This window comes from Thunnus thynnus, chromosome 14 (assembly GCF_963924715.1).
Source record: "Thunnus thynnus chromosome 14, fThuThy2.1, whole genome shotgun sequence".
NCBI classification, from domain to species: domain Eukaryota; kingdom Metazoa; phylum Chordata; class Actinopteri; order Scombriformes; family Scombridae; genus Thunnus; species Thunnus thynnus.
The window spans coordinates 10,346,039-10,358,355 of NC_089530.1; the positions used below are offsets into that span (position 1 = coordinate 10,346,039).

A 12,317-nucleotide genomic window follows, 5' to 3' on the forward strand; every position below is an offset into this window, starting at 1 on the left:
TGCTACCTGAGAGGCCTAACTCTGGGCAAAAGTGCTTTGTGTAGTGTATTGTACTGCCCAAGAAACAGTGCTATGATGAGGAGGTTAAGGTAAAATTGTTCATGGTTGCTTTGTTTTTAAGCTTCTCAACAACTCACAGAACTGAAGTGTGTCTTTGTAGATACAGTAGGTCTTTGTGTAGATGGCATTCAACACATAGATCATGTCTCATGATTCTTAACAGTTGGACAGAAAAGGTGGTCTTTAATTTGATCTAAGTATGAAAAAATTAATACATTTTTCACTGTTTTATTTTCCAGATTAGACATACTCTACAAGTAAAAAACACTGGATGGAATCTCACTTTCAACATCTGACAACCCAAACAAAATAATGTTTTTCTCCTCTTTTGACATTATTTGTTGTTGTGTGGAAAATTAAGATCAAGGCTTTGTTGAGTCATACTCATTGACGTATTTAAGTTTTGATGTGGGAAAGAGCTGATAAGTGTGATTTTTTTTTTTTTTTTTTTTTTTTAAATCACAAACTGTCAATCGGTTTGTGTTCTGTCTCAAATGTTTGTCCTGTATGAATTTGAGGTAGCATGGTGTAGGAATTGTAACAAGGGAGACTTATTTTTATCTTTGTCAATGTCAGAAATTTTCTCTGTGATATTAAGAATGTCTCCAGCCAGGTTTTTTTCATAGATACGTGAAAGACACATACTTTATTCAGTGTGACATTTACTGCATGGGCTGTGTGTACAAGGAAGAAATGACAGGAAAACATCCTTACTTGAGCTTCTGAGTAGATCCACCAGCGAAAGACTCTAATAAGCTTTACCTCAGTTACTCATGACAGCGAGGCTCAGACGCACTACGGGAAGGGAGAAATAGGTAGAAATATGGAGACAAGACAACCATTCCTCAAACCATTGTGCTCACTCCTGTGGAAACATTATTTTCTGTTGATGTAGGACACAAAGCCCGGCAGTTGTCACCCTCTCCTGGCATGGCGACACACGCACAGCTGCACACCCCACCCCTCCGCTCATCCGCCTCCTGCTCCGGGGCCATCGATCGGGAGCTGTCATGCTCTCAGGGGGAGCTGTATGGACTCCTTCCCTGGCACAGCACTGCCCTTCCTAGGTGGAGTCACAGAGCAGCAGGGGGGCTAGGGGAATGGAGGTTGCAGTGGGTTGGGGAGGGGAGTGCGGTGGGTGTCTTGTGTGGCGAGCAGCTGCTTTCCTATGGATCACTTCATTAATATCCCAAGGCAGAAATTTGAGGGGCCGCTACAGACTAATTAGCCCTGTCTGACCCTTGTGTCTCAGAGAGGTCGCTCCTTTCCAGTTCCTGCAGAAGCAATCTAAAGCCAAGTAACCCCCCCCCCCCAACGATCAACACCACCCACCCAACACATATTTACCATCACTGTCTTAAGAATATAGTGCAGCAACCCCTCTCTTGTGTGCTGCATTACGACTTGTTGAAAGTCGAACGTTTCGGATGCCTGTTTTTCCCCGATTAAGCATCTAATGCCCTTATCGCGGTGGCAAACCAGTCCCATGTCATTGCGTACCTGTCTGTGTCCATCACTGTTTGTATGTTTGCGTAATGAGCGGTGTCTGTGACTCCCAGGGGGCAGCAGGGACAGAGTAGCACAATGGGAGCAGTGTGTGTGTGTTTGGTGCCAGGAGACAAGGAGCCATCCCTCATTAGTATCATCTGTTTTCCCAGATGGCAGGGTCAGGGTAAGAGGGAAGCTTGATGAAAGGACTCGTCCTGCAGGGTGACACTCATTCTGCCGTGCAACACTCGCTACGACTCCCGAAGCCAAGTTCCCAGCTCTCACAGGTGATACTAGGGCTTTAGTGGGATTCACAGTCAGAGAGAAAGAGAGCTTCATGTTCTCAATCCGGGTGTACAGCCATGTACCCGTGCTGCAACCTGATGAGTTTAGCAGAAAGATACAGCAAGACAAAGAAAAGTTAACTCAAGAAGGTGACATTTCAACTTGTTACTTGAAAAGCAAAAAGAGAATGCAAAAAAAAAAGGAGCGCAATTACTCTGACACCTGCTATTCTCAAACACAACTTCACTTCTCCCCTGAAATATTTCCTTCCAACATGTTGTAATGATTTTTCAATGGCTCATTAGAGTCGAGCTTGGGTCCAACAAAAAGCCAGGAAGCCTTGTGTCACAACTCAACACTGTGAACGAAGGCGGAAGCTATCGCTGCCATGGCCTGTGAGGCAGCGACAGTCTCCGCGAGAAGGAAAGGATAATGAGTGCTTTCACATTTTACCTTGAAAACTCACCAAACGGCCCTTATACCAATTAAGAGCTTGTTTTTCACTGGAGTGGCCATTATCAAATCTGACCTTCCAATTATTTTTCTCATTTTCCTCCTGATTCTGTCACCCTGGTGTGCCTGGTTGGCCCTCAGAGCCTCAGAGGATGGACAAGGAATGGGTAATGGTTCTCCAAGCTGAGATCCAAAGACCCGAGACACAGACACTGCCACTAGTGCTACTATCCTCTGGTCTTGTTATCTTCATTTTGACACTATTGTCTATTTTTTTAAGACACACACACTTCACCTATCTTATTATATACCATATATGCCTGAAAATGTAGATTACTTTTCTTTTTACATTATTATTTATATACTGAGCTTAGCTCAAGATTTGGCCTAATGGTTTGTAAAAGCTGTATAAGTGAAATGTAGAATACTGTTATGAAAGAGGGGTATTGCTTGCTTGGAACCTTTACTTTTTTAGTAGCATAATTTTGTAACGGTTAAGATGCACATTAAACTGTACAATGAGAGCACAAGCCACCTTGTTTGTTTTAGACCTGTGTCATTTCCCCCCCCCCCCCTTTTCATATACGTCTTCTGTCTGGAGCCATGTTGGTGTGCTTACCTGATGGTGACAGTTGTTGAACAGCTGCAGCAGGTTCACAAATGCTCCTATCTGTCATTGGATACTCCTTTTCAGCCCCAGTCTCTTTCTCAGAAACACACACACCGCATACCACACAAGCACTGAATAATGCGTTGGTGTTGGTGGTGGTGGAGAGGCGGCAGCGGGGAAATAAAACTGTTCATTGTAAGCTGGGTTAAAGACTAATGGGTTAAATGTAAGCAATGCTGGGATTTCAGTTATTTGGCAAAGCTTTTGCCACTCAAATATTAATTTTGATCTAATTACACATTGATCATAGCGGGATATTGTGCTGAGGGTTTGATGCTACCTTTTTATCTCTAGTTACCACTTCTGCAAATCTTAAAATGACATCTTCAGTTATTCGTTTATTTTAGAAACATGAGAAGAGACACTTTATAATTGGTAGACATGCTTTAATTTTAGAATCCACACAGAATTCCTAGATTTTGACCTGCTAGTGAAATACACCATAGACATGGCAATATCCATGTAATAATGTCAATGTTACAAATCACTGTTTCAGATAAATATGGTTGAGAGTTGGATCAGGTTAGGCACAGAAACCACTTGGTTAGGTTTAGGGAAACATTATGGTTGGGCTAAAATTAGTTCTCTGTTAAGGTTGGGGGACCTGTGTTGCCATGATTACAATATTAACTATGTGGTGAAGGTTAAGAGAAGATCATGGTCAATAAACAAAACACTGACACTCACAGATCTATAGGCTTTTTATTTATTGTGGACAAAAATGAACACATTTCAGCTAGAAGCCATCATCAGCGTAATGAAATGGCAATTTATATAAACAGGTGAGTTTCAAACACCAATCAGCAAAGACAATACATAATTGTATAATAGGATCCATCTGTGAATGACCCACCCAGATACGGCCTCTTCTAATGAAGGAGGTGTGACCACAATAATCAGTAAAAATAGCTGAAAGGTAATTAATATATAAAACTGAATGCCCAAGACCAGAAACATAAAGCAAGAGACTATATATAGAGAGCAATACAATCCAGATTAAGAAATGGAGATGTATATAAATGAAAAAACAATTCCCACAAAACATAATAAAGAAATAACTTTCATAATATACATACATTCACATTGTATATGACCTCTATAGAGGAAAATGATAATAAAATTAGTCTATGCTTAAAACTGTCCAAAATTCACTACTGAGTAATATGTAAATAGAAATCTCTGAAAAATCTCTGAAACAGGATATGTCTATAATGGGGACACATAGCATGTAAAAGGAAATAGATTAAGAACTATGTGACACTGTTAGCCCAAATGATTTGTATTTTTCAAGAGAGCATAGACAAATGTCATAGAAAAAATGTAAAGAATAAATACATTCACAAAATACATATGAAGAATCCAAATATAGCAAGGACATATAGCATGTAAAATTTAATAAAGAGCTGTATGACCCCATTAAATAGTTTGAACCCAAGAGCATATAGAAAAATTTCATGGAAAAAATTTGAAGACAAAATACATCTACAGAATATAGTAAGGATAAATAACATGTAAAGCTAAACTAAAAGCTTAAAGTAGCTTTTAATTAGTTTACTTTTACATGTATTCTCTTTACTGATTGGTGTTTGAACCTCACCTGTTTATATAAATTACCATTTCATTACACTGATGATGGCTTCTAGCTGAAATGTGTTCATTTTTGTCCACAATAAATAAAAAGCCTATAGATCTGTGAGTGTCTGTGTTTTGTTTGTTTTGATCCTTGCCACAACCATGCACCCGATACTTTGTTCAATATTTGGAGCTGTGCGCGCCGCTACTTTTCATGGTCTGCTCCTGTCACAAACGGCCACTAGAGGGCTCTGTCACTTGTCACACTCCGTTTTTGTCGGCAGGACAGTCTGAAATTATAATGACAGGAAAAGTGATTAAATCACAGAGTGAGATTACATTGAAATGAATGATATTCCAAGATCAATTGAATACAAAAAAAGTCAGTGTAAGCCCTTGAAACAAAGCGATGAGAATTCTATGGGAAATGACAGCCAATAATGACAAGGTTGTCTTTCAGAAACTGCAATTAAAACCAACCACAAAGACATTCACAAAGCTACACTAACCACCCCCTGTTAAATTCAGATTGAGACACAAGACCTTTCAGCAGTTCTCTCAGTCTGCTCAGTATAATAAAATGGTAAATTTTAACTTAGATGAACATTTGACCCCTGGCTGTGTTCTGATGCTTCAGAGGTCATCTTAAGTCCCGCTACAAGAGAAGACATTGTTTAATTCATCATCCCTGGAACATTGTTTCTGTCAGACTGCAAGTAATGACTCCATTAGCATTTTCAGCCAAGCAGTGGATACAACCTAACACCAGGTGCATAAAATTGAGCTAGGTTTCCATAAAGTGATATAAAGCAATTATTAAACATGTAAGAAGATAGAAACAGAAACACAAAAAGCAAAAAATACAAACCAGTTGTTCAAATCCTATCATATAAACATCATACTTTTAGATTGAGCGGTATGAATTTCCTGAATAAACTATCAACATACTTAAATATCCAATAATAACAGAATGACAAATGACCTGAAGTTCTGTACGATCTCTCTGCACACACTATTACCTAGGATATAATTATTGATGCTTAAACAGCCATTTTACATCATGATTCATAGACACGCCACAAAAGCACAAAGCATCATTCCAGGGTTCAAGTTGTGGCAGAGTTTTTTCCACGACTTGCTTGTTTTTTTCCTCAGTAAATACAAATTATGCACCACAGAAGTCTAAATACAGTATTTGTATGAGATCATGTTTGATTTTTTTCAACAACTAAATTCTCACTTTCACATATCCTGCCAAAAACCCAAAGATGATGACTAAAATGTCCGAAGTGAGAAAATGCTGCAAAAATATGTTTGTTGAACTCAATCTTTTCGTCTAGTCCTACATCATGATTGGTGCCAGTCATAATCACACTCAACAGATTCATGTTGCCTCAACCTTGAACTCAGCATTTTAAACTGTATATTTATTGCATAGCATCTAAAAAACATAATAATATTTGTTTTCCTGCCTTTGCACTCATGAGACGAGTGCCTGCAGTTCTGATTCTGGTGTGTGGGATGAAGAGGAGATAAAATGAAAAGATCTGAGGGGTTTGTCAGACATGTATTCTTGAAGAACTTCCTAGAGGTGTTTATATTGATTCTTTGACGGTAATCAAGGCAGTCTTGTTGTGCATGCCTACTTGGACTGATTGCAAGACAGTGAAGGAAATTTAGGAGAGAATGTTTCTGTGTTTTGCGCTGATCAAAAACCTTAATGAAAGCTTGGCTCTGTGTGTATGTCCTTTCTGCCATTCACACTGCCCATGGAAGTCACAATATATAAAGTCACTTCACTCAATATGGTCGCTTAAACATGTAGGATGCTTGTTTGTATTGTACGTACCAGAGAAGTCTTAGGGAATGCAGAAGTTGGTCTAGCCCATATGACTTCACAGTTATACAATGGCGCTTATACAGTAAATAGGATATAACACATGTGAAATTCAGGCAAAGATAATGTGCATCAGATGATGAATCAGCACCTGAGCTCTTTTTTGTTATATTTTAAAGGAAGTAATCCACTTCCTCTTCACTGTAAGCCATTCCATGAGAACCATCTGCTGTAGGAAAAGTACCAGACAATGAAGAGGCATTGATGGTACATGTGTTAGGAGGACAAAATAATCACTGTAATTGGAAGGAGGTTCATCACATTCACAATATATTTGCTTATTTTTGTCTCATTTTTGCATTTGACAAAACCCCAGTGCATTATTTTTGATTAACACTTGAAATATTTAAAGCTGAGCGCCCAGATCCGGGCAGCTTTATAATTCTGTTGCATATGCAACAGAATTCCAATTCAGTGGAGTACATTATGAAACAGATGGTCCCTTAGCAACCAGACACTTTGATGTTAGATGATGTCTGGTCTATGACTAGCTATGTCATTTCAATGAATCTACTGATGTGAAATGCACCAGGGCCCCCTTACTGTAACTACCTCATTCCGACGGATCATACCTTCTTTTTCACTGAGAGAAGAAGTAACTCATAGCCAGAGAATAGATGTGCACACTGCATGCAATTAGTCTCGCTGTATCAGTGTGTATTTACAGGCAGGGCTGCTCATTTCCAGGCACCTCCGGATAAAATAAATGTAACAAATCAGGCCATAAAATATTCAGGTTGTAGTTCTACAGTTCCTGTGACTCGGTGATGCCTTATGATGATCCTGAGTTTTACGAGAAAAGTAATTGAAACACCAAAGAACACACAGATAAAATAACTGTCTTTGAAAAAAAAAAAATGCATATAAAAAGATCATAATGCACTGTATGAAGCATATCAGTTATAATGATCTATGCATTTTGCTGTGAGCTCGCAGTCCTGTGCAAATGCCCACTGAGAACACATCTATATGTTCCCAATCAATGAGAGTCATTTCAGGCATGTTTTCAGTAAGAGCTTCATATTAAAATGAGCTATTTAAAAGACAGATGGTAAATAGAAAAGTGATATGGATGGAGTGAGTATGGATTTCAAAATAAAGAGCATTTTACTTGTATCATCTTGTCATCCAATTGGACATTTTGTGTCACTGAACTGACCACAGTCGAGGAATCATTCCAAGGTAAAATCCTCCTGATGGCCTTCAGCTTGTCACGTATTTAGTAGCGACAACATTACCCCCCGTTAGTAAAGCCGGTGGATGGAGATGAACATTATTGCTGGTTGGAGCACTTCTCAAGAACTTTTATTTCATTTTCGTTTAGTTTTATCACGTTATCGATGGAATTATATGAAAGCAATATCTCTCCCCAGACTCCTTGTGCAGTCTTTGTGAAAGATGAGATTCTGGCATTAAACCCACCTGTTTCGCCTCAAGTCAGCGAGCTGGCGGTGTGGGTGTCTCCGTGAACACACAAGTCCATGCGTGTCTATTTGTATGTGTTAGTAGACATCAGAGCAGGCATGAGTGTGAAATTGACCTCAGCCACAGGGAGCTCAGTGGATTATTTGCCCCTAGAGAGATGGAGTGACCACCTATGTAGTATCAGCCAGCTTCAGCGTGTGTATTTAGTCGACAACAAAATTCGCTGTTAAGTTTCAGTCTCTGACACAACACATCCACTTTACTCTTACCTTATCATTGTTTTGGGATTGCTTTTGTCTGTAGGGGCTGTTTGTTTAGACTTTATTTTTTTCGTGTGTGTGTATTTTCGGATTGCTTTTTTTTTTTTTTCCTACCTCTCCCCTCTCGCATCTTTAATGCATTGTTTCTCAACTACTTCCATTAATTAGACAATTGTAAGCTTCTAAAACTGTATCCAAAAGAGCAGGAGTGGAGAGTTTGAAGTGTGAATAATAATTAATTTGCCCACTCACTCCCACAGTATACGCTTACTCATAAACAGAACAAATCCCATATAGATGAATAAAGAGCCGGGCATGCTGCAAGCAGAAATGTCCTTGTACAAAATAGCTGTTCATGCCTCGCAAGACATGTAGAAGAAACAGATGCTTATTGACCCTGCCCTGTTTGCCTTTGCTTTCTTGCCATTTTGCACTGGCTCAAGGTAGAACTACTTTATCTACTGCAGACAAAACTGACATCAAATGGATTTCTTTCATGTATGAACAGATAGCCTCAATCTGGATTGACAGATGGCAGATGGCTTGATTACACGTTTGAAGGACTTTGTAAGTGGAATTAAAGGAATACTGTCTCATCCGTGACTTGTCCTTCCTACGCTAAAGGTCTCCGGTTTAGAGGTCTTTGAAGCGGGTCCACGTGATCAATGCACTGCAGTCAAATGTCTTTTGTCACTAATTATTGTTGTTGACATGTATTGCTGTTGTACACGCACTCTTTCTTTTAGATGAGACAAGCTCTGTAAATTGAGGTAGTATCAGTGTGTCAAGAACTAGCATGTGTGTATTAATGTGAAATTTGTACAGTCAAGTCATTCTGTTGAGATACGTTAAGTATCTGTTTCCACAGTGTTGATGGCATGTGATATATATCGACTGTTAATGAGATAGTATTGACCTTTAATTAATCACTGAAATTAAACATTGTACCTTAAGTGGTTGGTGTGGCCTTAACTGAATCATTCTACTTTTAATGTTAATTTAATAATTTAAAGTGAAGCTGCTGTTATAGAGGAGTTATACTGAGGTGGGAAGCTCACACACACACACACACACACAACTTTGTTACGTGAGGAAGAGTTTCACCAACACTTTTAGAGAGCGATTCAACAATTCATCATCTGGAATGTGCCTGAAGCAGTGTTGTATTCTCATTTAGAGTGTATTCAGGTTCACTTTATATTTATTTGTATGTATCTGCATGCATGCATGTGTTTGTGTGTGCCTGCGCACAAATATTAAGCAAACAATACAGATGTAGGGCTGTGCGAATTTTAAAACTTGCATTGCATTCCCATTTCATTTGATTTATGTGTTAATGTATTTATGCACAAGTGTTTCAGATGTGTTTTCCTCTCAGGTCCATATTACACACTTCTCACCCAGTTCTGTATCTGCTCTGACTCAACAAGCTTCTTACAATATTGAATGAATATCTGCTGTAGCTTTTCATTACAGTGTGAACATAGATGAAAACTTTTGTCACATTTTCAACCTGTCTGAAACTAATCTGCTCTACCTGCTCTTCATTTTCCATATTCTTCATGGCTTTTTTTTAAAGTTTATGTGTAATTTTATCAAAATTCTCAACTCCAGAGTTTTCATCTGCATCACCTTTGAAGTTACATAACCGGTCATCATTGTCAGGCACAGGATATCATCACCAACAGAAAAAAGGTATTCAGCTAGCTATCTTTGCGAGTAGATTGCCATGAAGATTATATATTTTTCATCAGCAGCTCTCATGGAGCATATTAAGCCGGTGTCCCAGAAGGGTGGAATTTCTTATTTCTCTGATGCTATTTTGAACACCGGATTGGATACGTGGCATGTTGCTGGTTAAAGAGGCGGATTACCCATGGAGGTATTTCTGTGTTGATTTCTCCTCCATGAGAAGCCATTAGCCTCCGGGGGCAGCAACGAGGTCTGCCCATTATTCAGGGACAAGGTGGTGGAAATGGAGAGGGATAAGACACAATGTGCTCAGGGCCAAGCCGCTCACTCCCATGACCTGCTTCTCAAATGGCTTTTCCACACTCTCATAAAAGCCATTGCGCTGCATTTTAAAGAATAATAGAATCGCTGCCTCCTCCCTGAGAAACTATTTTAGCTTTGTAATTCCTTGGCACCGGGGCATTTCTTTGAAGGTGACTTCACAGCAAGTTTTCTTTTTACACCTCACAAATGCCTATAAGAAAAATCAAATGCTCCCTTAAACAAGGGCAGTGTGAGCATTGATGCTTTTGTCGCTACATCAAGCTATGAGAATGAGTCTGTGGAGAAAATGAGTTGTGTCGACACGGAGGGCTGCGAGGGGCACGCCGAGGAGTTCTGCATCTCTGTGATGCTTTCATCACTATTAAACTTGATATTTGTCTCTCAGTAACCTGCGTGCTTCAACACCTTCATTTCATGCTATCTTACCCAGACTTCATTCTACTAAAAGGTGCAGGAAAAGATCCAGAGATATAAGTTTTAAAAAGACACATGCTTTGAGATTGTCATTTGTTCATCATTTAAGGTTTACTGGTTTTTTGCCATCTTAACTGTGCTACTGATCAGTGACAATTAAACACATTAATTTGTTATAGATTGCTGGAAATCAGATTCACTTGTAGTTTGAAGTTTACTGTTTCTGACGATAGCTAGTGCTGCATCACAATCCAAGCAAATGTTCCTTCATATTTTATACTTAATATTATTGGTCAAAGTGCTGTCTTCTGTGTTCAGTGTTAGGCCAAATCAGAAAACATCATTTTATAACATGAGTGTTTGACCACAGTTAGAACACTGCAGCTTACAGTAACATCAACTGTGTGAGCTATTCCTGTTGGAAAGGATAACGTTTGGTCTTTTGCCCTTTTCATGGGGATCATCTGCTGCTGACTGCTGACCTGAACTGTCTCGCTCATCAGAATTTTGAGACCGCTTTAGCACAGGAGACTTGTTTCTTTTTTTTTTTTGTGTGTGTGTGTGTGAGAGTCCACAGTTCATTTTATTGTCACCACAGGACTATGTGTGAGAGAGAGAGTGTGTCTGAGAACATTTACAGTCACTGGTAACAGGTAGAAGGCTGCCTGCACGGTACAGTAGGTGCTGTTATGTTGTTAAGACGTGATTGCTGTGATACTGTAGCACCACAATCTTGTCTTACTGATTTTCTCTCTCTCTCTCACATATACACACTCGCAAACAGAAAACGCTGTTGTTAAGAAATAATTGGAAAATTAAAGGGATATATGAATATATAAAAGGAAGGCCTATGTGAGAGTCACACTGGTGCTTCTATTTATACATTTTAGTTACACCATTTCCAAAGATAGTCTTAAAAATGCGAATAAATTGTCATACTCAGGGACGCTGCGAAGAAATGTAGCCACATACCTGGTTGAATTTATTGTTAAGTACAGGTTGGTCTTGACCAGCTCTTGACCACTGAGATATGTTTTCTTATTTATTGAGAAACGATCGTGAAATCCTTGCCACCCTTAAGCTGCAGGCACTTGGATAAGGAGCTTAGGCAAATATCACCTGCTGCTTTCCCTCCTTCTTTCTATTCTAAGTAGCACACTCACTGTGTTTATAACAGAAAACACACCACTTCTTTTTTTTCCCCCTCTAATACCAGGGGACCCTGAAATTGCTCTTATTAATCAGAGCAGTGATAATGAGCAGTGAATAATAACCATGGGTGTAGGCCTACTGAATGCAATGAGATGGAAAAAAAAAGGGGAAAAAAATAACCCCCCTCCCCTAGAGAGGTGTTTATTTGAGATTTGAGGATTTGAATGTTTCTATGGTTGTCCCTTGAGACTCAGTGTGGGTATTTCTGCCACTGACCTTATCCCTCACAAGTGCAGTACCAGCTGCCATTCTCCCCTCCTCCACTTGTCCTCTCCCCCCCCCTTTCGCATCTTCTATAATGCAATTTCTTTATTCCTGTGCTGGAAAAGTAAGTTAAAAGGTTTTTACAGTAAGACATTCATGCCTTTAACCTTTCAGCCTTAGTTCGCCTGCATAAGCCTTGCATAATGGATGTCCTGAAAGGCAAGGTGTGGGTCCCTATGCATGATAGGACTTTATAACCAATATGGACTTTCTGTTTTATTACAGAATTAGGGCTGGTTAGCGGTGCCTAAATAAATTATATAAAAAATAAGAAAATTACTAGGTAAATCAGGCAATATCT

The 12,317-nt window shown here is 39.3% G+C and overlaps 1 protein-coding gene across 5 annotated transcripts in view; it reads left to right on the forward strand.

Annotated features, from left to right (window-relative positions):
* The window catches only part of macrod2 (mono-ADP ribosylhydrolase 2), a 423,353-nt gene that overhangs the window by 189,798 nt on the left and 221,238 nt on the right, over positions 1 to 12,317 (forward strand). The window lies entirely within an intron of this gene.